This window comes from Moschus berezovskii, chromosome 11 (genome assembly GCF_049115385.1).
Source record: "Moschus berezovskii isolate FMDL1 chromosome 11, NW_MosBer_1.0, whole genome shotgun sequence".
NCBI classification, from domain to species: Eukaryota; Metazoa; Chordata; class Mammalia; order Artiodactyla; family Moschidae; genus Moschus; species Moschus berezovskii.
In genome coordinates this window covers 2,605,256-2,628,985 of record NC_142470.1, presented here as the reverse complement: position 1 = coordinate 2,628,985, position 23,730 = coordinate 2,605,256, and the positions used below count along the sequence as shown (strand labels likewise).

The following is a 23,730-nucleotide window of genomic DNA, read 5'->3' as shown; positions in this document are numbered from 1 at the left end:
AGATAATACTCTGAGTCATCTCTTGTGAATTGTTGGCTGATACTGAAACCCCCATCAGGTGGAAGGAGTTAACTCCTTGATGACCAGACCGTAGCCATGATATAAGGTGCTGCATCTCACACAATTCCAAGAACTGGCCTCAAAGAAATAGACCCAAGCCAACCATGGAACTGAAAATTAACTGTCCCTAAGATGACACTGGTGAGACCACTGTGTGACCGATTTCAAGATGACTGTTGGAGCTGACTGCTATGTCTGTGTGTAGCCCCCTCCCTCCACCTATGTGTGCCTGCTAAGTCGCTTCAGTTGTGTCCGAATCTTTGTGACCTTATGGACTGTAACCCGCCAGGCTTCTCTGTCCTTTGGATTCTCCAGGCAAGAATACTGGAGTGGTGACTTGTGAATCAAACCTGTGTCTCTTATGCCTCCTTCATTGGCAGGCCAGTTCTTTACCACTTGGGCTTCCCTGGTAGCTCAGATGGTACAGAATCCACTTGCAATTCAGACCTGAGTTTGATCCCTGGGTTGGGAAGATCCCCTGGAAGAGGGCATGGCAACCCACTCCAGTATTCTTGCCTGGAGAATCCCATGGACAGAGGAGCCTGGCGGGCTGCAGAGTCAGACAGGACTGAGTGACTGAGCACAGCCCAGCACAGCGCCACCTGGGAAGCCCGTCCTCACCTTTGAAAATCCTGAAAATCCCGAGTAGCAAGCGGAGTTGGCTTCTGGACTTGAGTCGGCCTTCTCCCCCAGGTTGCTGGCCTCCTATACAAAGAAAGCTTTCCTTTCCTACCAATACTTGTTTCTTGAGTATTGGATCGCAAGCTTCAAGCAGCCAAACCTGAGCCCAGTAGCAACATCTCAGACATACAGCACAATGAATAAACTTCTGTGTGCCCCCCAGGAACTGCAGCCCAGATCACGAAAGAGGCTTCTGGGACTTCCTTGGTGGTCCAGTGGCTGAGACTCTGAGCTCCTAATGCAGGAGGCCTGGGTTCGATCCCTGGTTGGGGGACAAGATCCCACAGGCTGCAACAAAGACTGAAGATCCTGCATGCTGCAATTAAGGCCCAGCACAGCCAAATAAACGAGTCTGAAAAGAAGCTCTGACCACCCCCAGGAAGCCCCAAGTACCTCTTTCCAGTCACGTGTGCCCTCCTGAGGTCCCGTCACTGACTTCTGTCCTAGTCGATTAGATTTCCCTACTCTTGAACCTCTTGAATAGACTCCTGCTCTTGTTTTTGACTCTTCCCCGCACCGCCCCACCCCCAGTTTTTTCCAATTAAAATTTTTTTCTATGTGGGATTTTCCCAGATCGGGGATTGAACCCATGTTTCCTGCATTGGCAGGTGGATTCTTAACCACTGGACCACCAGGGAAGCCCCCAGTATTGTTTTTTTTCTTTTAAAGTCAGCTTTATTGAGGGACAGTTTACACACAGGAAAATGAACTCATTTTAAGTGTGTAGGTCGATGAGTGTTGACAACTGTATCACCCTGTGGCCCCCAGTCAAGACAGAGAACCATCCTCCAGAACCCCTTTCCCAGTCAGTATGCCTCCCCCATCCTTAAGCAGCTACTGATCATCCATCTCTGAGTGTCAATTACATTAATCTTTTCTAGAGTTTCATAGAAAGAGACCTGTACAGTAAGCGCTTCCTTTCTGGCTTCTTTCACACGGTGAATCTATAAGGTTCATCTGTGCTGTGTTCTCTAGTGGCTAGCTCTCTTTTGGTTGCTGTGTGTGTGAGTGCCATTCTTTCATGGGTGGTTGGGTTTCACGGGGCTCAGGGCAAGTCACCCTAAAATATGCCAAAGTGGCAGACGGGTTACTCTGAATTTAAGCTACTTGAGAAAAGCAGTGGATGCAAGGAGACTCTGACCCTACTCTTTGTCCCTGTGAAAGTAGGAAATAAATTTCCCATGTGGAAGCTAGCCTTCCCGTACCAGGAGGCAGAGAGTCAGGCTTATCCCCAGAGATGGGGAAATCAGGGCAAGAAAACTGGTAACAAACCCTGCTCAATTTCTTCACTAACTAGTACCCAAGCCTTTGCCTTGTCAGTTCTTGACAGATTTGTTGTTTGTCTAAATAACATAAAGGCTTCCTGCCTTCGGTCATTTCTTTGGGTTCTATGTCTATGAGAGCTCCGTATGTGTGAAATTCAGTTTGTTTGTTTGGTTTTCCTCCAGTTGATCGGTCTTGTGTCCATTTAATTATCAGACCAGCCGAAATAACGAAGAAGGGCAGGGGGAAAGGTCCCCCTCCTGGACAGGCCACTTTGTTTTGGGCTAACGGATAAATCTTGTACGGCTCTCCTTGTCCACAGCCCCTTCTTATGGGGTTTTTAAGGTTCTTAAGGGGATGAAGCTGGAATTGCTCATGAATCTCTTTTCATGGGCATTCGGGTTATTTCACACCTTTTTGTTTTTTTCCCCCTAAACTAATAATGTTTATAAAAATATTTATTTATTTGAATGCACTGGATCTTAGTTGTGGCATGTGGGATCTTTAGTTCTGGCACATGAGAGCTAGTTCCCTGACCCGGGTTCAAACCCAGGCCCCCTGCACTGGGAAAATGGAGTCTTAGCTACTGGACCACCAGGGAAGTCCTTATCTTTTTTTGCTTTTAAAATTAGCAACAGGATGAACATCTTTGCCGATAAGGGATAACTTCCTTCAGCAAAGATCACTTCTGTGGTCCTCTGGCCTCCGAATCCTCCCATCTTGCCTCCTTCTGCTCCCACTTGGGTCTACCCCAGACGGGCTGCTCCAGAACCTGGCCCTGGCTCTGGGGGGTGGGCCTATCTCCCCTCTTCCCCACCCCCACCCCCCCACCCCACCTGGCACAGCATGGGCACACAGCCAGTGCCTAGAAGCCCCTTGCTGACTGGAATTTAGAGTCTGCCCCTTCTCCTTGGAAGAGGAAGTGGTTACCCACTCCAGTTTTCTTGCCTGGAGAATCCCATGGATGGAGGAGCCTGCTGGGCTACAGTCCATGGGGTCACAAAGAGTCGGAAGGATCCCCTCTTCCCTCAGCCCCTATGCGGAAGCCTCAGCTTAGAGGAAGCAGAAAGCGCTGTCTGGGGGAGGAGGCACCTGGCTCCGGAGGGCCTGGGAGGGGCCTGGACACACCTACCTGGCGGTGGGTGGGGTGCTCACTCCCGCCTCCCAGCTCTAGCCACGCCCTGGGGGAAGCCCCAGAGTGGTGGTGTCCTTAGAGGAGAGAGGAGGCCCGCTGAGGAGATCATTCAGGCCGCCATCCACTGGCCCCTGTTCCTGGGGAACATGGCAGCTCTGGGGCAGGCTTCTCCCAAGATGCGGGAGCCCCGATGGCCGTAAGGTAACCATCCTGCAGAGCTGCGGGGCTGGAGGTTTAGGAGGGGCTTGGCAGAGACACTCTGTGTCTCCAGGACCTTGCTGGCTGATTGAGGGCCTGGAGCTTAACAAGCAACTGACCTAGTCCAAACCTGTGCAGGAAACTGAGGGTAGGGTCTCAGGCCGCCACGACCCTCTCTGCCAAACTCTGGGGCTTCTTGGGAATCCTGCTCCAGGAGGCACTTCCTTTACCGAGCCTCATTTTTCTCATCTGTAAGATGGACGTAACCTGGGGCTCCCATCCTTCGCTGCCGTGCGGGTGGAGAGCAGCTGGTAGTCTTGTTGCGGATCCTTCTGCAGTGTGACGAGGGCCTTCCACACGAGTCTGCTGGCTTCCAAGTGCCCAGGAAACTAACCGAGCTGCATTCCAGAAGCCCTGGCACAGGGGGAAAGGTCTCCGAGGGAGAGAGCAGTGGGGCTGAACCTGACCTCCGGCCCGTCGTCTCTAGGGAGAAGGTGGGGAGCTTGGCGGGACCACCGGTGGCCCCGGGGCTGGCGTGCCTGGTCCTTGCCCTCTGTGGTCTTCCACGTCCCCATTTCACAGAGGGAAACACCGAGGCTCAGGGAGTCACCGCCCTGGGGCACCTCTTGGCCCCGGCTCCTGCTGTGATGGGGGACGGACGGGAGGGGCGGTGGGTGTGAGGGGGGCCCCTCCCAGAGGAAGTCCTGTCCCTCATCTCCTCCTCACAGATGGGCCAGCCTGGGCCCCCCAGGGAGAAGGTCTCTGACACCCAGCTGTCTGGTGCCCTGGCCGCCCCCCACCATGCCCCGGCCGACGTCGTTCCCGGCCCTGAGGACTCAGACCTGGCGCCCTCTCTGACCCTGGCTGCAGCCCTGGTCCTCTTGTTCTTCCTGCTCTCCGTCTGGCTGGTATGGGACCGGCCCCCCCGAGACTCCCGCTGACGTGGGTTCCCAGGCTGGGCTCAGGGTATCCCTGGGCCGGGCATGGCACAGCCTCCCAGCCGTGCCCTGGGCCAAACCCTGCACCCAGCCGCTCAGCCCTTGCCTGTGGCAGCCCCAGTGGGACCCCAGGAGGCCCCCAAGACCCCCCACTGGAACACTGGTGCGCAGGAACCCCGGCGAGTCCTGGACTCAGCTGCAGAAGGCCGCTGTTGGAGCCTCACCCCTGGGGATGGTGGCGGACAGTGGACTATGAGGTCCGGGGCGGCCATGAGTGCTCAGGCCGACGAGGCTCGAAACCAGCTCATCTTGGCTTGCTGCAGGCCACAGCTGGGTGCACCCCGGCCCTGCCATCCTGAGTGAGGCAAATGAAGCCAGGTGGCCCCTGGGTATCTGTGGAGTGGGTTAGATCGAGCTGGGAGATGAGAGTTGCAGCTCGGACTCTGTCCACGCTGGCCGCTGCTCCACCCCAAACCCCAGTTCCCCAGTCATCCAGGGAGGGTGGCAGTCCCTGCCCCTGGGCATTGCTGGGAGGGCCCACCGGTAGGGAGGTGTTCTGTGGCCCCTCCGCGGCTGACAGTCTCCCTCCGGTTGCCGCCCTCTCCTACCTCCCGCGACCCAGAGAACCCTGGGAGGAAGCCCCATGCCCTCCCCGGCACTGCGGCGGGTCAGGGCGGGATGCGCTGGTCCTGGCTGCCACCTGGTGGCTGAAGTTGAGAATCACGCCATTTGCTTTAGAGCCCTCTGGGGTTTCCATCAGGGCCCAGGAGGTGAAGGTGTTTTATTTTTAAAAATTTGAGACTGTGGATAAGCATACGTACATCTCGTTACCCAGAGGGAACCTCTTTTACCATTTTCTATTTGCATTCTTTCCCTGTTTCCGTATCTATGATCTCCTGAGAAAGCACCGGGAAGGTGGCAGAGCGGGTGGGGAAGAACTGTGCAAGGTCTGGTGGGGGGCGCGGGGGTGGGGGGGCAGGGGGTGGCGGGTAGTGGTGGGTGGGAAGGGGCGTCTGCCCAGGGTTGCGGGGCCTTTCTGCCCCACAGCGGTCCTCCTTGGGCCTTGGTGGGGAAGATGTGCATTTCTGGGGATGGGCGGGCAGTGGAGACCTTCAGGTCGGGGCTGGAGGCCCCAGGACCCTCCCGACTGTCACTGAACAAGCACTTGTCAAGACCCCTCCTGAGGCGGAATCGTCCATCCTCCAGGGAGAAGCGGCCCCTCCGGAACTTGCCCGAGGCCTCAGCCTTGCCCGCTGCCCTGTGCAGGTTGAGGCAGACTGTGTGCGGCCTCCTGTTTGCATTTCTGTCCGGAGCCCCAGAAAATGCCACGTGGCTTCATCGCGGTTTCAGCGGCTGCCTCACGGCCTCCAGCCTGCGCCTGTGGTTCTTCCAGGCCACGGAGCCCCCTCTGCACTCCCGCCCCCATCCCGAGGCTGGCACGGGCGTCTGTCCAGAGCTGGTCCAGAAAGGAACTGCACCTGTGAGGGAAGCATTGCTCTGTGTGACTCAGTGACCTCATAAACACTGTGGTTCCTTTTGGGGTTTTTGCTGCCCCGTTGCCCCTCTCTTCCAGTGGGGCTGGGGCAGCCAGATGCCTGAGACTGGGGAAGTCTGGGCTTTTGGTGGGCTGGACGTTGCCAAGGGTGACAGGAATGGCCGGGCCAGGGGCTGGAGTCCTGCTCCTGAAATGAACCCTTTGGCAGAGAAGGGTCTGGGAGCTGGCAGCTGTGTGACTGTGTTACGTGTATATGTGTGTCTGCGTGTACACATCTGCCCACGGGCTGCAGACGTGCGCCGCACATGTGCGTGCATGTAACGCACATGAACCTGTGGACTGAAGTCTCCGTGCACGTGCTCGAGTGTACGCGTGTGCCGGCACGTGTGCGTGAGTGTATGTAAGCACACCCATGTATGTATGGGAATACATGTGCACCGTGAACGTTTGTGTTTGCATGCGTGCGTTCTTGTGTGGGCTTTCCTGGTGGCTCAGCGGTAAAAAAAATCTGCCTGCAATGTGGGAGACCCAGGTTTGATCCCCGGGTTGGGAAGATCCCCTGGAGGAGGGCCTGGCAACCCACTCTAGTATTCTTGCCTGGAGAATCCCCATGTGCGGAGGAGCCTGGCAGGCTACAGTCCTTAGGGTTGCAAACAGTCAGACGCGACTGAAGCAACTCAGCATGCGTGCATGCATGTACTTGTGTGTATACAAGCAGGCGTGTGTGCACGCCCACGTGTGTGTGTGTGTTTGCTCTGTGTGGCCCTGCTACAGGAACCTGGAGGTGGCATGGAGCTGGCCTCTTTCCTCGCAGCCTGGGTATGAGCTTGTGGGTGTTTGCCAGGCAGGGTTCAATCGGCCCCCGGGGCCTGGAGGCCCCACCCTGGGGGAAAGACTCTTGCGGTTTCCTCTCCGCTGGGCTCTCTCCAGCTCTGTGGCCGTGGGCGAGCCCCAGACTGAGTCTCCTTTCCTCGTTAGTCCGCGGGTCCGTGGGCCCGCACTGCTTCTCTCCTCCATTCTGCCTCCTTCCCAAGAGGGCCCTGATGGTGTCTGGGGTGGCAGCGTGCCTGCTACACTCACAGGTCCTCCAGCTGCCCTGCAGCTGGGTGGCCATGTGAGTCCCTTCTGGCCAGGGATATGGTTAGTCCAGAGTGTCCAGGGAGGGCCACCTTCCTGATTAGCAAGGCTTCGGGTCCTATCCCCTTCTTCCTGCCTGGAATTCAGTCGTGTTTCCTGGCAATGCAGCAGCCCTCTTGCAACCAGGAGGTTTCCAGGCTCGGATGATGAGCAGGGATGAAGCAGGAGCTGGTTCTCTGGGGATGTGGAGGGAGGGCACCTTGTTGTGTGAGCTGGTTTTCTGGGTGTCGCAGCCTCAAGCACTGCTAACTGCTTCGGGCCATCAGTTCCTCCTTCCCTGTGGAAGTGGCCTGGAGACTGAAGGGGTGGGCTCGTGGGTGTGCTCCAGACGCAGGCCCCCTCTTCCCTCTCTGCTGGGGCCCCAGGGCACCGGGGCACCGGGGAATGGTCCTCAGAGGCCTTCAGGCACCTCTTGCAGGGAGAAGGACGAGGCGACTGGACAGCTGGCCTGGCCTCCCACTGGGAGTGGGGGCCTCCAGGGCCCATGTCTGAGACCTGCTCCTGTCCTGCATCCTGGGCAAGGAGAGAGTTAAAGAGGCAGGAGGGAGGTGATGCTGGAAACCCCCTCCCCCACAAGGGGCGGGGACTGACGGGCTGGCACCGAGGCAGGTAGGCAGGCGGGCAGAGGGGACAACCAGCCTTCTCCATGGTGTGGGGTGGCCAGTCCCCAGAGCCTGGCCCTGGCTGGACCCCTCTGGTCTCCTCCTCACCACAGAGCCAGCCAGCCAGCTCCCAGCAGACGCTTCTGGGGATGTTTTCGGGGTTCCGGCCGGGCACGCCTCATGGGCAGGTGTGTCTTGCTTGGGGCACAAAGAGGCAACAGCAAAGGCCAGGGTGAGGCTGACCAGTCTCCGTGCTGGCTGCCTGCCCCTGCTTGGTCCTGCGATGTGGACTTGGGTCAGGCCTGACCGGTGAAGCGCATTCCTTCCTGCTCTGGCCTTGGCGCTAGGAAGGGTCAGACCCAGGTCCCCCCCACCCGTCCTCCGCCCTGGCCAGATGCGCCGTGACCCCGGTTCTCACCACCCTGGGGTTCACGCCCCTCCCCTGTGGCCAGCACTGGCCAGGCCTGGGGAGGGCGGGGCTGGGGCCGAGCGTGGCCGGCCAGCCTGGCGGTTTTTCCGCCTTTTCACGGCCTCAGCCAACACCCTCTCCAGGGACGCGGCCAACTATTTGTGGGCCGCCGAGTCGCCCAGCAGCTGCTCCTCCTGCTCGAGTATGACATTACATTTTTTCGGAAGGCCGGGCGCTCCCTGCTTTGCAATGTTGGAAGCAACAGCCTCGCTCTGTCCCTGCCGCTCCCGTGTCCCTTCAACCCACCCTGCACCCACCCTGTCCCGCAGCGGGGCCCCTCTCCAGTGCTCAGATGGAGCCCGCACTGAGGCCGCAGGTGGCCCAGGAACCCTCTCCTCGGTTATTTTTGGCCCCTGTGCTGGCCCAGGGACTCCCTGCCAAAAGCAATTACTGAATTTTCATCTTGTTTTGCTGACGGCTTAGAATATATCAACAATGTTCCACTGGAGAGACCCGAGGGCACCTCGAGATTGGGGGTGGGGAGGGGGCTTGGGTGCCCAGCGGGGATACCCCGGGACTGGACCGCTGGGGTCCCTGGCGAGGCAGAGGAGGAGGAGGGGTCAGCGAGGGCCGTCCCTCGCAGCTGCTGTCCATCGGCGCCCTGGAGCCCTAGTCTGTGCAGACACTGAGAACCGCTCCTGGTAACACGGAGGGGAGTCTGTCTTCCAAGGCTCAGAGCTGCCCTGTGACCAGCTGATGTCCCCGTGCTGGGAGGTGGCTGCAGGGCTCTGTGCCCGGGCTCTGCCCCCTGTTTGTGGGCGGTGGGCTCACCCTGTTCTGCAGTGGGCAGGGCTCGGGGGCTCCAAAGAACAGGCGGGATCTGCTCCCAGGGCTCTCCCCCTTCCCCCAGGCTGTGCTCAGTGCTGTGGACCAGAGGCCGGGACAGCAGGCCAGGCTGGGCCATCTCTCTGAGGCGCTCCGTTGTATGGCCCTGGGGTCTGGACCCCGGCCCCTCGACTGAAGTGTCTCTGCCAGGAACACCACGCTGTCCCAGGGAGGACCTCGGGGTCGTGGGAGGCTGGATTCCGCCTGGTGGGCTTCATCCCAGGCCCAGGCTGCCCTCTGCCCCCTGCCTAGCCCTCAGGAACGTCCACCAGCCACGGGCAGAGAGAAGGAGCAAGGCTGTGGCCCCAGTGCTGGGAGACTGGTGGCCCTGGCCCCGGTAGGGGGCTCGCCGCCTGGGCTCGGGGTGAGCTTCAGACCCCGACCTCTCTACCAGCCTCAGCCACCACCAGGGAGATTCCAGAAGGGTCAGGAGTCACCGGGGAGGGGAGCCGGGGTGGGAGCTGAGCAGGGTCTGGAGGCTGAGCACCCCAGTATCTGGGGACCGGGTCCACGTGCATGCTGTGGATGGCACCCTGGGGGCAGGGGTCCTCCCTGTGCGAGCTGGTGGCTGACCCTGTTTTCCCACCAGCTCTTCTTTTCAGGGTGCCCAGAATGCTTGCTGCCCCCTGGGGAAGGGAGGCCGGGGTCCAAGCCCCCTGCACATGCGTGGGTGCCTGGACACGCGTGCACATGTATGTTTGTGTATGTGTGTGCGTGCGTGAGACCCCGCCTCCTGTGGGACAGGCTGGCTGGGGGCCCTGGGTTTGGGACACTGGCGACACCCTCCTGCAGTACTGCTCACGCCTGGCTCCCGGCCGAGCGGTAGGGTCAGACCGGCCCTGCCCTGTGGGGACTCGGGGTCTGCTGGGGGAGACAGGAGCTTGGCGGGAGGGCACGTGGGAGGGGGCGCAGGACCTGGCCTGGATGGGGTCCACCCACGCCTCCTGGCACAGACTGAGGGCACCTGAGCTCGGTGTAAATGCCTGTGTGAGGGCTGGGTGCTGGCTTGCGGGGACAGGCCGGGTGCTCCTGAGGCCCCAGGGCGGGATCCGGGGCGTCTGGAGCCTGAGGCTGAGCGGGCTGTGGAGGGGCAGCCTTGGACAACGGGGCTGAGCCAGGAGTGGGGTGACCTCGTGGTGCCACGTGTGAGTTTTATGTCCGCTGTCTCCCCAGCCGGGGCCTGGCTCCCAGCCAGTCTATCAGCCTGGACAGCCCCGTGTGTTTGGAATTGTAGCTTCGATCTCAGGGAAAGAAGCAGCCGGGAGGCCTGCCCTCTGCCGCCCCCCGGCCTTTGGAGGCTCCATCTGGAGAGATGCAGACCCTGGGGAGTGCAGGCCCTGGCGGGTCTGTGAGCTGGGAGCCCGCGGAGGCCAGGGTCTCAGGGGCTGTCCGGCGTGGCAAGACTGAGGTCTCGGGGCTGACAGAGTAGCTGCCCTAGGAGAGGGCACTCGGAGAAGCCTGGCTCTGTCTCACAAGTGAGGAGCCCGGTTTGCTTTCTGAGGCCTAAAGGATGGAGCCTGGGTCCCTGCGGTCCTTGAAGGGACGGCGCCACGGGCTTGCTTGCAGTGGAAGGTCTGGAGTCCGGTGGTGGCAGAGGAGGAGGGGCTGCTGGTTGTTGGGGTTGGGTTCCCACTCTCTCTGGAACGTTCCCTGGGAGGAGGCCTGGCTGTGGAAGGGGCTGAGAGTGGGATGGACAGCCCAGGATCCTGGCCAGGCCCGGGCCTCCCCAGCATCCACCAGTGGGTGGCCTACGTGCGTGGCTGACTGGCCTTCCCCCAGTTCAGCTCGCCAGGGGCCGTGTCAACTATCTCCTGGGAATGAGGTCCGTGTGAACACGCCACCGGCAGAAGCAATGTGCTCCCTGCATGAGTGTATTAATAGCAGGGTGGCCCCGGAGCGGCCCGCCCACTGAGGCTGGAGACTGACATGGTCCAGGCGCGTCCTCTGACCGTTGCCCCGAGGCCGCCTCTGTGCCTGCAGATGTGGTGCTCTTCAGGGTCCGGACGTGGCTTGGGTGCAGGACACGGCCCTGGCTTTCTCTGTGTGTGCTGAGTGCATCGATCCCCCTGGACTCTGCTTGGGCAACAGTCTCGAGATGTTTATACTGTCCATTGGACTGGACTTGCCAAGTGGGAAGTCCAGCTCACCTACGCCCCTTCTAGCGAGGGCAGGGGTGTGTCCTGTGACTGGAGCCCTCCCCGGTCTCAGCCTGAGGTTGGGGCAGTGCCCTTGCTGGGCGGACCCCTCCATTGCTCCCCCGACGCTGGTGGACCTGGACTGCAGCCTCGGAGACCTGGAACTCGCCCCTGGTCTCTGGGAGACTGAGCTGATTGGACTTGGCCTCTCCTCTGTCAGGAGCTGGACTTCTTGCGTCTGCCAGGGGTGGGGGCAGCCGGCCTGGCCTCAGGGAAGGGGTCCTGGGGCCAGGCCATCCCCACAGGGCCCCCCCAGAGCACCTGTCCACCCTGTGAGGTGACAGACTTGAGAAAGGACCCAGCGGCCGACCTAGAAGGTGTTTAAGAGAGGTGGAAGTGTGGCCAGAGGGACGGGGCGTGGCCAGAGGGACGGGGCGCGGTCAGAGGGACGGGGCGTGGCCAGAGGGACGGGGCGCGGTCAGAGGGACGGGGTGTGGCCAGAGGGACGGGGCGCGGTCAGAGGGACGGGGTGTGGCCAGAGGGACGGGGAGCAGTCAGAGGGACGGGGCGTGGTCAGAGGAACGGGGGTGCGGTCAGAGGGATGGGGTGTGGCCACAGAAGAGAAGTGGTATTCCCATGGGTTCCCAGTCATCGGCGCCCTTGACCCTTGACCTCGCACTCCTGTCCCTTCACTGCAGCTGGTGAGGAGAGCGGCTCTCCCCCTCAGGGTCGTCTGGGGATGGCGTGAGCTCTCCGGAGCAGACCTGGCACCTCAGCACCACGCCAGCGCCCCTATTCGCAGAGAAAATTGACAGCGACCTCAAGTGCTTTGGACGGTCTTTTTGTTCACCACGTTTGAATTTTTTTACAATGACTGGAGTCATTATTTATTTATACTTTTTTGGCCTCACGTCTTGCGAAATCTTAGCTCTCCGACCAGGAAGTGACCCTGGGCCTTGGTGAAACTGCAGAGTCCCAATCACTGGAGCGCCAGGGAATTCCCAGTTTGTAAGAGTTAAATGGCTGCTTTGACCAAACCTGTGCCTACCTGTGTGTTGCTTAAGTGGTTAAAAAAAAAAAGTAAAGTGAAAATGAATGAAAACACCGGGAAGCTCTCATCTCTCTTAGGCTGACGGGCGGCAGCTGCTTGCAGGGCTGGGAGCTGAGGGCAGGCCGGGTCAGCAGGGGTGGGGGCGGGGGGTGGGAGGGTCTGGGGGGGGGATTATGCACACCTGGATGCAAGAGCTGCCTTAGTAGCAGAGGGAGGGGCAGCGGGGTGTGGCGGGGCGGTAGAAGGTGAGGTTCAGGAGGGTTTCAGGGGAGAGGCAGGCACTGAGCCTGGTCTTGGAAGGCAGGCAGGACGAGAGCGGGTCGTGGGGCGCAGGTAGGGGGGTGCAGAGGAACACACGGGGTGTCCAGGTGCTGGGAAGATGACGTCCACCCCCCTCACTCCCCCCCACCCCCCACTCTCCTCCCACCCACCCACCTTCCTGCCCACTCCCTCACCCCTTCCCCCAACACACATCACAGCTACACACGAACATCCACTCACCTCCCCCCACTTCCCGATGGAGGCACAAAGTGCTCTGGGGGTGAGGGTGGGCGTGGGACAAGATGGAGCCAGGGAGCCGTTGAGGCCAGCTCCCCCGCCACTCCCACCCGAGGCTGCAGGTTTGATGCGGGGATTCTAGCTGAAGATGGACAGTGACCTGGTCCCAGCACCTGGGCGGGACCAGGGGAGGGCAGTGCCCCATGGCCCGCGGTAGCCCGTGTGCAGGGTTCTGGGACAAGCTGCACCAGGTCCCCAGATCCCAGTGCTGGCTCCGGAGCAGGCGAATGGGAGCCACAGCCCTGGGCTCCGGAAGCTTGGGTCACCCGCCATCGCCCCCCTCGACTCCAGGGCCAGCTCCCTGCCCCAGAGACAGCGCCCAGCTCGGGGCAGCAGCTGCAGGGAGGAGGCCCGTGTTCCTCGGGTTTGGAGCTCAGTACCCCCGCCGCTGCTTTGTCAGGCTGGGCCAGGGGCCAGCCCACCCCCAGGACACGCCGTCCCTTGGCCTGGCCTGCTGGAGCGGGGCCCGTGCAGGGAATGAATGGCGTCTGACCCTGTGTTCCAGGCGCGCTGGGGGCAGTGTCCTCGGGAGGCAGCTGTGCCCAGCTGTTCCTGGAGCACCACCGGCCGCCCCAGACCCCGCCGCTCGGCTGACCAAGGGACACAGGTGTGGGGGCCCTTTCGGGGACCCAAGACTTTTGGGGGTAACAGGGTGGAGGCTGAGGCCTGCTTGGCTGGCCAAACTGTGGGTAAGTGCTGATCTCTGAGTTCTCCGGGGAACATCAGAGCTGAGGTTTGTCTACAGCCCAGTCCCCGGGGCGCCCTTTGCCTGCAAGCAAAGACATTACTACTACTACTACTGCTAAGTCACTTCAGTCATGTCCGACTCTGTGCGACCCCATAGACGGAAGCCCACCAGGCTCCCCTGTCCCTGGGATTCTCCAGGCAAGAACACTGGAGTGGGTTGCCATTTCCTTAGGCTAGTTAAATTAGGGGTGGCGCCAGCTTCTGATGGGATGGCTGGTAACTCCCGCATCGTGACCACCAGGGTCACCAGCAGAGGGAGGCCAGTAGACCACTGTGGCCGCTGCCCTACCTGGGCCCAGAGGTCAGCCCGGAATCGCTCACCTGAATCCTTGTTGAAACTCTCACCTTGATGGAGATGGGGTGGAAAACCACGGGCTTGGTTTCAAGGCCAGCTCGGCCACGAACCCTGGGAAATCACAGAGCTGACCTGACCCCGGGGTTCCCACGGTCAGCGGGGTCACCTCCACGGCCTCCCAGAGGCGTGAACACTTAGAGGACGGGTCCCCTCACTCCACTTAGTGGGGTCCCACTTAGAGGAGGGGTCCCAGACTTGAGGCCCAGCTGGAGTGGCCAGTGCGGGCCGAGGTCTCCGTGGCAGAGCCTCTGGCCGTCCCTGACGGCCTCTGGAATGTGGACGCCCTGGGGGCAGTGATGTCACCCTTCTTGGCCCCTGCGGTGTCTTCAGGGACTCAGACCATGTGGCAATTGAAGAAGCTCAATGAGTATTTGATGCACGAATGAATGAACTCACCGATTACCACTCATTTGTGGAGCACTTGCCCGCACCTCTGCGAGCCAACGGCAGAGGTTAGGTGCACAGACCCAGGAGGCGGGCTGTCTGGGCTCCGAGGTTAGGGTCTGTGAAGTATGAGTGTCCCCAAGTCTCAGCTGGGCTTCCCTGGTGGCTCAGTGATAAAGGATCCACCTGCCAATGCAGGAGACTCAGGTTTGATCCCTGGGTCAGGAAGATCCCCTGGAGGAGGAAATGGCAAACCATGCTGGTATTCTTGCCTGGAGAATCCCACAGACAGAGGAGCCTGGAGGGCCATAGTCCATGGGGGTTGCAAAGAGTCAGCCAGGACTGCGCATGTATGCACATACTAAGCCTCAGTCTCCCCGTCTGTAGAATGGAAAAAGATGTCTGTTCCCACCATGACACCCAGTCAAGAACCTGCACAGACCCTCTCAGGCAGCCACACATTCTGTGTAAAATAAGATGTTCATTTTGAAAGCTGTCTTTTTTTTTGGCCACGCTGCACAGCTTGTGAGATCTTAGTTCCCTGACCAGGGATTAAATCCCGGCCCTAAGCAGTGAACGAGCAGAGTCCTCACCACTGGACTGCCAGGAAGGGACTTCTTGAACGTTGCCTTGAGATGGCTGCGTGCATGTGTGCATGTGTGTGCGCGTGCGCGTGTGAGCAGTTGCTCAGTCATGTCTGACTCTTTGTGACCCCATGGACTGTAGCTCTCCAGGCCCCTCTGTCCATGGAGTTATCCAGGCATGGATACTGGAGTGCATTGCCATGCCCTCCTCCAGGGGATCTTCCAGACCCAGGGATCGAACCTGTGTCTCCTGTGGCTTCTGCGTAGGCAAGTGGATTCTTTACCTTTGAGCCACTTGGGAGACCCTTTGAGCTGGCTAGGAGGTGCAGAGTCCTCAGGGCAGGCTGGCAAAAGTGGGGGCCCAGAGAGGAACAGCCAAGCCAAAACTGGCTCTGCTTCGAGGGGGAAACACAAGGCTGCTGCCCCCCCAATATGCGAGCAAAAGTGCTGAATGGATTGATCATTAGGGTGGAGAGAGCCACGGTCGTGAGCCCAGGCACCCCACCTGCCGGCCTGGCACAGAGTTTCAGTTAAGTGCAGCGTCCGGCCAGGAGCACTATCAAAGAGGAGTAGGGAGGGACTGGGTGGTCCTCAGCAAGGGAGTGCCACCCTGGGGTGTGACCCCCGTTGACTGGCTGACTGATGCTGGTGGTCACCAACAGACGCAGCTGGTTCTGTTGCTCACTGGCTATGACGGCCGAAGAACAACCTGTCTTCTCATTTTGAATTGGAAGAATCGAAACTTCTCTATCCTTGTAGGTAAACCAGGGCATCATTTTTTTGTTTGTTTGTTTTATTTTATTGTTGTTGTTTTCTGACTCCCTTTGATCTCAGGGTCAGAAGACAAAGCACAGAGAGGGTATCCTGGGGGCCCAAGGGAAGACCACCCTCTATGCACGATGCATCCAGGGTTCCCGAGGGCTCAACCTCATGTCCAGCCATGCTGGGACCCCGCCAGGCCTCCAGGCAGCGCCTCAGCTCTACTGTCTCAGGCCTTGGTGCTGAGGAGGGTTGGAACTGGGCTCTAAGAATCCGTCATCACAGACTCGCCCTCAGGGTCTGTACAACCTGAATCCATCGCCTCTCAGTTATCCCCAAACTTCAAATGAGGGATTTTAGTTTAAAGGCTTCTCGGACTGCCAGCGCTTCCTTTTTTAAAAAGAGCTGTGTATTTACTTGGCCGCCCCCGTCTTAGGTGTAACCCTCGGGACCTTCGATCTGCACTGCGGCGTGTGGGCACTTTTAGTGGCGGCATGGAACACTCAGGTGGGCTCTTGTTCCCTGACCAAGGATCGAACCTGGGCCCCCTGCATTGGGAGTGCAGAGTCATAGCCATTGGACCTCCAGGGAAGTCCTGCAAGCACTTTCTTAAGGAATCCACCTTCATCTCAAGCCTCAGAGACATTTCACAGAGTCCCAGAGCCAATGAGCAGCTCAGTAAATATTCACTAGGTACACAAGCTTTCCCTGGTGGCTCAGCTGGTAAAGAATCTGCCTGTAATGCTGGAGACCCGGGTTCAATCCCTGGGTTGGGAAGATCCCCTGGAGAAGGGAAAGGCGACCCACTCCAGTATTTTTGCCTGGAGAATCCCATGGACAGAGGAACCTGGCGGGCTACAGCCTGTGGGGTCACAAAGAGTCAGACACGGCTGCGTGACAGCATGCGTGCAGAGTCAGATCGGCAGAAAGTTCAGATTCTGCCTTCAGACCCACCATCAGACCCAGAAAACAAAGTGAATATGTTTTATAGAAGAAATGAAAGCGAACTTGACTACGTCAGTAAATAGCAAGCCGACTCCTAGAAGTAAGAAGTGCGTGACACTTGAAATTAAAAATCAAAGGATAAATGTAGCAACAGCTTAACCCAACTGCAGAGAAACTAGTGACCTGAAGGATAAAGTCACAGGAATCAGGAAAACCGCACGTGGGAGATATGAGAAGAAAAGGCACGGAGGCTGGAGTGAGGGGGTAAATACATTACTAGCTGTAGCTCCAGAGAATGAGGAGAGGAGCAGGTGGGACAGACGCAGTGTTTGCAGAGGATTAAGGCCGGAGCGGTTCCAGATTTGATGAAAGACAACTGACCACAAGCCCAAGAAGCCCAGGGAATCTCAAGCACCTTGAGAACACGGGATCCGCACCTCTCCACTCAGAGTAAACAAGCAGGACAGCAGGGCCAGGAGAGGCCCTGAGACAGTCACGAGGACACAGGCCGCCGCCGAGGACTCTGATGCCGAGAGCCAACTGCTCAGTAGCAACAACGGGAGCGTGAAAATAGAGAAGCGGCATCGTCAAAACGCCACAAGCGGAAGGCTCCCGGCCTAGATGTCAACAGAGAAAAGCGCTAGCAGGCAAAGGAAAACCAAGGAAGTGTCCCACGAGCAACTGCACTTGAGGAAGCTTTAAAGGACACACTCGAGGCAGAAGGAAGGTGACCCCAGATGGACTCCAGGAACGTTAGAGAGGACGGAAGTCAGAGCCTTTGTTACCCATGCGGGCACACTGGGGTAAACGCGGACAGCAAAAATGCCGTGTGGGATTCAAATGAAGACAGTGCAAAAACGTGAGGGAAGACTGGCCTTAAACGTGCAGGGACGGGGTGTGTGTGGCCAGTTGGAACGAAAAGATTCTAAAAGAGAAAAAAGGGTATTCATTTCGAATCGACTTCAATAGACAATCACTAAAAGAAGAGAAAGAGTGTGTAAATTCTAACCCAGTGGAGAGAGAAGTAGCACAAAAGGCGCGAGAATCCAGAAGGCAAAACGAGAGCAAGCAAAACATGAGAAAGATAAAATATTAATAAGGTGGCAGAAATCAGCCCAAGTATATCGGCAATTACAATACATAGAAACTAATAGAACGGTCAAAAGATGTAGTGATGAGGCTTTATGATTTCAGGCCAGATAAAAAGGACAAAATCCAGCTGATATTTGTAAGAAACTTGCCTAAGACATAAAGATACAAGCAGATAGAAAGGAAGCATTTATGCAAACACGAAGCCAGAGAACGTTGGAAAGACTGTCTTCACATCAGGAGAAGACACTTTATCCTTCTCTGTTCACTTGAAGCTACCACCGCATTGTTAATCGGCTATGTAGTTGTTCAGTCACCCTGTCGTGTCCGACTCCTCGCGACCCCGTGGACTGCAGCACGCCAGGCCCCCCGTCCCTCACCATCTCCCGCAGTTTGCCCAAGTTCATGTCCATCGCATTGATGATGTCATCCAGCCGTCTCATCCTCTGATGCCCTCTTCCCCTTCCGCCCCCTGTCTTTCCCAGGATCAGAGACTTTTCCAGTGAGTAGGCTGTTCGCATCGGAGACCAAAATACTAGGGTTTCAGTGTCAGCACCAGTCCTTCCAATGAGTATTCGACTATAATGGGTTATACCCCAATACAACATAAACGTTTAAAGCTTGGGGAAAAAAAGAAAAAACACCCTGTAAGTCAAAAAGAACTACCAGAAAGAGTCGTTCATTCCTAAACAGAAATCAATTTATTGGGAAGATAGAACTGTTCTACTTTCGAATGCACCTAATAACAAAACCTCAAGATATATTATGAAGCAAAATTTGGCAGAACTAGAAGGAGAAGCCACAAATCCACCATCTGGAATGGAAGAATTTTCAGAAAAGGGGTTTAGACGTGCAGTTTCCACGCCACAAACCCACCCATATTAAACCCAACGCTTTTGTGAACGGAACCCTCGCGACAATCCGGTTTAGTTTTGGTTGCCCTGGGTCTCTGTGTTCGTGCTCGGGCTCTCTCTCGGTGAGGCAAGCGAGGGCTGCTCTCCATTGCCGCACCCCGGCTTCTCGGTGCGGAGCACAGGCTCTGGGCACACGGGATTCAGGAGCTGCAGCATGTGGGTCCTGCAGCATGGACTTAGCGGCCCACAGCACGTGGGATCTGCTCAGACCAGAGCTTGAACTGATGCCCCTGCGCTGGCAGGTGGCCTCGTATCCACTGGACCACCAGGGAGTCCCTGCGACCCAGTTTAAGATGCGCCCACCACCCTCCCCGCCAGATTCCCCTGTGCGCATTTGCAGGCGAGTGTCGCTTCCCCACCCCCAGTCCTAGGCAGTCACCAGTCAGCCTCTCTGCATTTTCCTCTTGTAGAAGTTTGATGGTTCTGTCTCCATGAAGTGCTGTCATTACGATTACAGCCACCTTAGTGAGTGTGCAGTGGTATCTCGTGTCGTTTGATTTGCATTTCCCTGTTGACTGAGGATGCTGAGCATTTTTCATATGCTTATGGGCCATTCATAAATCTTTGGTGAAGTGTCTGTTGAAATCTTTTGCCCATTTTTTTTTTCTTCAGTTATCTGTCGTCTCATTGAGTTTTAAACGTTTATCTGTATGTTCTGGATACCAGGCCTTTGCTGTGTACGAAGTGAACTGAGTGAAGTCACTCAGCCGTGTCCGCTGACACATGACCCCGTGGACTGCAGCCCACCAGGCTCCTCCGTCCATGGAATTTTCCAGGCAAGAGTACTGGAGTGGGGTGCATTTCCTTCTCAGGGGATCTTCCCAACCCAGGGATTGAACCTGGGTCTCCTGCATTGCAGGCAGACGCTTTACCATCTGAGCCACCAGGGAAGCCCTTAGCCTGTATATATCCTTCAAATATGTTGGAGAAGACTCTTGAGAGTCCCTTGAACTGCAAGGAGGTCCAACCAGTCCATCCTAAAGGAGATCAATCCTGGGTGTCCATTGGAAGGACTGATGTTGAAACTGAAACTCCAATCCTTTGGCCACCTGATGCAAAGAACTGACTCATTGGAAAAATACCCTGATGCTGGGAAAGATTGAAGGCGGCAGGAGAAGGGGCGGACCAAGGATGAGATGGCTGGATGGCATCACCGACTCGATGGACATGAGTTTGAGTGAACTCCGGGAGTTGGAGATGGACAGGGAGGCCTGGCGTGCTGCGGTCCATGGGGTCCAAAGAGTCGGACACGACTGAGCAAATGAACTGAACTGACTGAATGATGTCTTTTGAAGGGCAAAAGCTTTAAATTTTGTACAGTCTAGTTACTGATGATTTTTGGATGGATTGCACGTTTGGTGTCCTGTCTTAGAAATCTCTGCCTCACCCAAGATCACAAGGATTTTATCTTTTGTTTTCTGCTGGAAGCTTTCTGTTTTTTTTTGGGTTAATTTTTGGGACAGGGTGTGAGGTTTCTGACTGTGGACATCCAGGTGTTCTGGCATCCTTTGTTCTAAAGGCTGTGTGTCCCAGATCATGAGATTTACAAACCCTCTAAAAGGCGGCTCAGCAGTAAAGAATCTGCCTGCAATGCAGGACACCCGAGTTCAGTCCCTGGATTGGGAAGATCCCCTGGAGAAGGAATGGCAACCCACTCCAGTATTCTTCCCTGGAGAATCCCATGGACAAAGGAGCCTGGCGGGTTGCAAAGGCCATAGGGTCACCAAGAGTCAGACACAACTGAGTGACTACTAGACCCAAATAAGGGACATCAACCACTTAGGAAGGATGTAGGAGGTCTAAGCAAAACAACGGCACGCCAGCTCTGATGGACCCTTCCAGAGTGTGACCAGGCTCCCCCAGGGCCCCCAGGGCAACTGGCCACACACCCTCGGTCGTAAGGTAGCCCATTTTGAAGCATTGGCTGAACTCAGGACCGGTCAGAAATCAATAATAATGACAACGGTAAAATAGCCTGAGAATCCACAAATTAATCAATAACACATCTTCATGGAAATCCAAGTAAGGTGGATCTCAGGGCTTGTCTCAGAGCTTGAGGTGGCAGGAGTCAGTTCGTATTAGCATAAAGCCACGTGGGCAAGCGTCCGGCAGGTGAGGTGTGGGCTGAGTTCGTCCTTCGGCTCCTTCCACCTCCTGCACTTCCTGCTCCTTTTCTGATTCTTGCCCTGGTTTGTTTGCTGGGGTTGCCGGTTTGATCAGTCATGCCCCAGACTTGGTGGTGGGCGGGGGTGGGGGGAGGGAGGAGGCTCCCTGGGACCCCCGGGCAGCTGGAGGGGGTCATCGCTGTACAGAGATGGCCATGAACCCAGCAGCCAAGTTCCCTGAGAGCTCACAGCAGGGTGCAGTGCCCAGTAGCCTGGCTGGCCCGTCCACAGTGAGGCTTCTGCGGTGATAGGAAGCCCAGGGACATCGGGGCTGGACGGGGAAACCCCATGCCAGATGGGGTAACATGTCACATCTCTTGGTCTGAGATCCCAGACACACCCACACACAGCCATCCGCATCTGCCAGTCTGTGCAGGCGGATGGCCAAGATGCGTGGGGACGAAGGGGCGATCACACATGTGAAAGCCCCTTCCTGGCCTCGGAGTCTGACGCAGGGGGTGACGACCCCCATCCCTAGGACAGCGGCGTTGGGAACCTTGTGCAGAAAAGCAGGCATTTGCAGCGGGGGTGAGCCAGCCCTCGGCGCCTCCGAGGTCGCCGTTTGGGTCCTACTGTGATGTGATTTCTGGAACAGGCTGGAGGCCTGGGAGCAGACAGTGCCCTGTGCCCCTGCCCCCTCGCCCACCCCTGGACTCAGGGCTGTGAGTCTGGGCCCAGCAGGTTCCTGGAGTCCCAGCCGGCAGTGGGCGCTTATCAGCTGCAGCTCCGAGGCTGGCGGCTGTGGCGTGGGGGGCCCTGGGCTCTGCCAAACCTCTTCCAGATGTGGCCACGGCTGCCCGCTCGCCGGGCTCCGCCTGGGGCTCTCGGCCAACAGGCTCCCATGAGGAGAACGAAAGGCTCCCAGTGAAGGCACAGGGGGCCCAGCTGCCGTGATGGGAGACAAGGTGGCGGTCTGGCTGGGTGTGCGCTCCAGGCACAGGCTGGATGCTTCCTTCTCCGCAGCCCATCCAGCCTGGCCCTGAACATGGGGTGGTCACAGCCGCCTCTGGCTGCCTCCTGGCCTGGGCCCTGAGTCTCTCCAGCTGTGGCCCGGCTCCCAGAGGGCTGGATGGAGCTGTTAGCCTCTGCTTCTCCGCTGTGTATGGGGGGTGGGTGGTACTCCACAGTATGGCGCCCCTTTGCCGGTGAAATGGGGCTCCTGTGTACCTCTGCAGGCCCTCCTGAGCCAGGGGAGGTGGTCTGCAGGGGGTGGCCACAGGGGAGGTGCCATTGGATGGCCTCAGCAGGATAAGCAGGGGTCCCTGTTTCTGGAGGTATTGGGAGCTGAGGGTCGCCTAAGATTGCATGGCCCCTGGGGAGTGGGCACTCCAGAGCCGGCCCCTTCCCCTTTCTCTTGCTTTTGTGAAGGCAAGTCAGCAAGGGGTCAAGGCTAAAGCCTCTGAGGTCACAGGCCAGCCATTTATCAAGCGTGGGCTCTTCCAGGAGCTGTGAGCTGGCCCTCACCACAGCAGATACGGAAAAATGTGCCCGTTTACTGGTCTGACCCACATTGGGTAAGTGTGAGCCGGGTGCAGATTTAGACCCCCCAACTGAGCTCTCAGACTTCAGAGGGTCTCAGATGCCTCCTGGCCCCTCCAGGCATGACGTTGGCATGGGTGGTACTCACTGCCCGCTGGGCCAGCTGGTCCTCACCTCTCTCTCCGCCTCGCCACAGTCAAGCAGGAGGGCGAGGGACCAAGGGCCCTGGGGCTGACCGTGACTCTCCGCGGCTTGACAAAACCAGCGGGCTCTTCAGAAGCTTCGGATGACTTCCCTGGACTCTCAGAGCATGCAGACACACCTCCCTGGGGGCAGCCAGGGGAGCCAGCAAGCGTCTGCCAGCCCGGTGCATGCACCGCCTGCCCTCCGTCAGGGGCGACCCTCCCCCCCCACGCCGGCTTGCTCTGCCCTCGCCTGGCCCACTGGGGCCCCCTGCTGGGCGGCAGCCTCTGTTCTCTTCCCTGGGCTTTGCCCCCCTTCTCACGGCAGTGAGACCTGACCCCCTAAAATCCTCCCACAGAGCCTTTGGGCCCTTGGGAGCCAGCCTATCCACTCTCCACCTCGCCGGGCTCACGGCCGTCTATGGCCACTCAGACCCTGCGGTTCCCAGATGTACCTGTTTGACTTTTCACCCTCTTCCTGGAGCTCCGCCCCATCTCCTTGAGGTCAGTGAACAGCACACTCTCTGCAGGGACGTTCCTGACCCCCAGCCCTCGCCTCTCATTCCTGGCTCTGCTGCCCCTGCTAGACCGTGGGAGTTGGAAGATCTGCCTGGTTCCTGGTGGACTGAGGGGCTGGGGGACCGCTTGGTGCCCACCCGGGGCAGCCAGCTTCCTCCTCCGTCTCTGGACCCTGAGTCGCCAGACGAAATCACCTCTCTTGTCCTGGTGACGTGCGCTAAGTCGTGTCTGACTCTGAGACCCCGTGGACTGCAGCCCACCGGGCTCCTCTGTCCATGGGATTCTCCAGGCAAGAACCCTGGAGTGGGTTGCCATTTCCTCCTCCAGGGGATCTTTCTGCCCCAGGGGTTGAACCACTTGCCCTGTGTCTTCTGCCTTGGAAGGCGGATCCTTTACTACTGAGCCCCCAGGGAAGCCCAATCCTGGTGTTAGGGACAGCGTAGAGGGTGATTAAATAGTTAATCCCACTAGGGGATTTTAAGTAAAGAAAAAAAGTCCTAGAGACCCCTGGAAGTTAATGATCACTCAAGAAAGCAGGTTCACGTGACCACAAAACCAAGCTGGCTTGCCGAGCAACAAAGCCGTGTGGCAGAAGTGCGAGACGTGGCCCGGAACCATAAAACCACGGTGGCGTGAGCCCGACATCCTGCCCCGGGAGCTCAGCGAGTTAATGATTCCTAGGACATGCTCCTCGGGGCACACTGGAAACAAGAATATAAGGGAAAGGTGGCATCCTACTGAAACCTGAGACCATCTGCCGTTTTTAGCGTATGTTACCACCTTCTGTTCTTTTCCATGGCGCCATGACGGTCCTGGCTTGACCATGTGGGGACAAGGAACCCCCAGCCTGACGTGGAGGAGGACCTGATGATGCAAGCATGACGTCTCCTCAAGAGAGAGGAAGAAGGCAGTCTTCTCCCCTCCACACTTCCTTTGATTATGAAACTGCAGCCCGCTAAGTTCTCGGGGTGCGGCCCCTCTCGCCACATACTAGTAAGCCTGCTAAGTGTCCTGTTCTCCTAAATCACCCATCTCTCGCTTTGCCTCTCGCTGAGTTCTCT

At 58.0% G+C, this 23,730-nt stretch overlaps 1 non-coding gene across 1 annotated transcript; it reads right to left on the bottom strand.

Annotated features, from left to right (window-relative positions):
• Positions 1–19,142: 19,142 nt before the first annotated feature.
• TRNAC-GCA (transfer RNA cysteine (anticodon GCA)) lies at positions 19,143–19,214 on the bottom strand. Its single transcript has one exon. It is a non-coding gene; the product is annotated as a tRNA-Cys (tRNA).
• Positions 19,215–23,730: the final 4,516 nt, after the last annotated feature.